The sequence below is a fragment of the Pleurodeles waltl genome, chromosome 4_1, assembly GCF_031143425.1.
Source record: "Pleurodeles waltl isolate 20211129_DDA chromosome 4_1, aPleWal1.hap1.20221129, whole genome shotgun sequence".
In the NCBI taxonomy this organism is placed as follows: domain Eukaryota; kingdom Metazoa; phylum Chordata; class Amphibia; order Caudata; family Salamandridae; genus Pleurodeles; species Pleurodeles waltl.
In genome coordinates this window covers 301,602,804-301,605,394 of record NC_090442.1, presented here as the reverse complement: position 1 = coordinate 301,605,394, position 2,591 = coordinate 301,602,804, and positions in this window count along the sequence as shown.

Genomic DNA, 2,591 nt, shown 5'->3' with positions numbered 1-2,591 from the left:
TGTGTGGTGCCTGTGGGTGTATGTATGTGGGAAAGGGGTCTGAGGTGCAGTGACTGTAGGGAGGTGGGGGCGCTATGTGTGTAGGGGGTGGGGGGGTCAAGTGCTTGCTTGGGGGAGGAGCAGTCACCGGTAGCCCTACCGCCATGGTTTTCGTGGTGGTGCTACTGCCGCGGTAACATGGCAGTAGGCCTGCTCATAATGTCATAGGCAGTCTTCTGTGGACCGCCGGGTTGGAGATAAACATCTCCGGCCAGGCGGTTGATACCTGCCACACTCATAATGTGGCGATATTCACCGCCAGCCTGTTGGTGGTGATAACCCCACATTAACCCTGGCGGTCAATAGTCCGCCAGGGTCATAATGAGGGGCATAATGCCTCAAGAGAAGTCCAATGAACTGTCTCGGTTACCATGGCTCACACCATCAAAGACCAAAGTATATACACTTGGGCTGCATCGACACCCGTGAAGAGTAAAGGTTTGTTTATGGTGACAATGAAACATAAGAAAACAAATTACAAGCACTAATAAATGTACTTCAAGGTACAGTGGCAAATGCCTGCTTGCTTAGTTTCAACACGACTGCTGACATAGGAATGATTACAGTGAATTACAACATGAATGCTTATCGCAAAAACAATCACAAAATAGTAAGTCAAGTCCCTTCATTTTTTAATGGCTTAGGAAAGGTAAAGACTATGGAAGTAAAACTGCATATTAATGAGGATGTCCGTCCTGTTGCTTAGAGACATAGACAAGTTGCTTTTCATTTATAGGAACCTGTTGAAAAAAAACTTGAATCATTACTTCTTAAGCATAACATTATTGAACATTCCAATAGTCCACCGCCATAGGTTTCTCTCATATTAGTAGTGTTTAAAAGGGACAATGAATGAGCTGTGAGCATATACATTGATATGTGCCAAGCGAACAAACCAATTGAATGAGAATGACACCCAGAGCCGCACATTGCTGGCATGATCACGCAATTGAATGACGCCAAAATCTTCTATCAACTTGATTTAAATAAAAGTTATCATCAGTTAGAACTAGAAGAAAACTGCAGATATATTACAACCTTTGCTACACTTGTTGGGTTGTTTAGATACAAAAGACTAAGGGGCCGATGTATCATTTTTTCAAATAGTGATTACCTAATTGTGATTATCTGCGAATCGCAATTGCGTAATCCCTATTTGGATGTATGAAACTCCAGGAGTTTCATTTAGCAATTCCCAATGACTCGCAAATTGGCCTACCTCATTAATATTCATGAGGTAGGTCGCATAAACACAGTGATGGTGGCCTGCTGGGCTTTAAATAAAGCAATCTTTTTTTTTTTAAATGCAGCCTATTTTCCTTAAAGGAAATGGTAGGCGTTTAAAAAAAAAGTTTTCTTTTCATATTTAAGAGTAAGCGGTGGTCCGTGGGACCTCTGCCTGCTCTTAAAAAATGTTTTCGCATGCATTCACAAAGGGGGAACCCTTCCCGTTTGGGACCCTTTGAGGACCCCTTCCCATTTGCGAACAGGTTACCACCTACTTGTAGTAGGTGATAAAAAGCAAATGTTTTGCAACCGCATTTGTGTCACAAAACATTCCTACATACTGCTGTGATTTGGAATTAGGAAGGGACTCCCTTGACACACCTCTTCCTAATACCGAATCAGTATGTAGTCGCAAATTGGAATTCATACATACCAAAATGCATTTTTGCGATTGTGCTAGCTCAGGTGTTTTAATTAGAGTTATTGATGAGTATTTATGTATTTTGAACAATGAGTTTATGTAGAAAATGAACTAATGTAGAAAATAATGCACGCATTTGAAAATGTGACCTCGAAGAATGGCCACCAATTTTCTCAAAATGTACTAATTAATGATTAATACATATGAAATGTGGAAAGGGTATTAGATGAATGCAGTAATATGTCATATTGAGGGTTATGAAGTATGCTTTAGCTTTATTAAATGTAGGCCTTAACTTAGCAAGTGTCTTGGCCTATTTTGCCAGGCCTCATGCAGAAGCTGTATTACTTAGCGTTTAGTAAAAATGCTGACCAAGTGAATTAAACTGTGAAATGTCTATTGTATTGTTAAATGTGCATAACAGAAGCTTTTTGTGAGAACCGACTGCTAGGAGATGATGTCCTTGCTAATGCAACATTTAATGTGTAATGTGTGTGAGACTGACTAGAATAATGAAGATACTGACTTGAGTGGGAGCCGCAACAATATTGTTACCTGACAAGCCGGATGATGAGAACATCGTAAGACGGACCAATCAACTGTATGAGAATGGAGAAAGATTAGCATTCATAGATTTGGTATAGCAGTGTTATTGGACAGAGTGTGAGCATACGATTAACTAACCAATAGGGAATTGGGAGATAGTTTAGGTGACTTTAATATAACAACGTTCATTCTGAGAAAGGAGAGCATTCTCTGCCAACATTTCTGACCAAAAGGTTATTATCTTCTTATGCGTGTTCATCTTTAATGGTAAATGACTTTGTTCATACTTTCCTGACTGAGACATGATGCCTTGTTGATTGACTGATGTCCTGAGGACGAAGATTGATTCTGCTTTGCT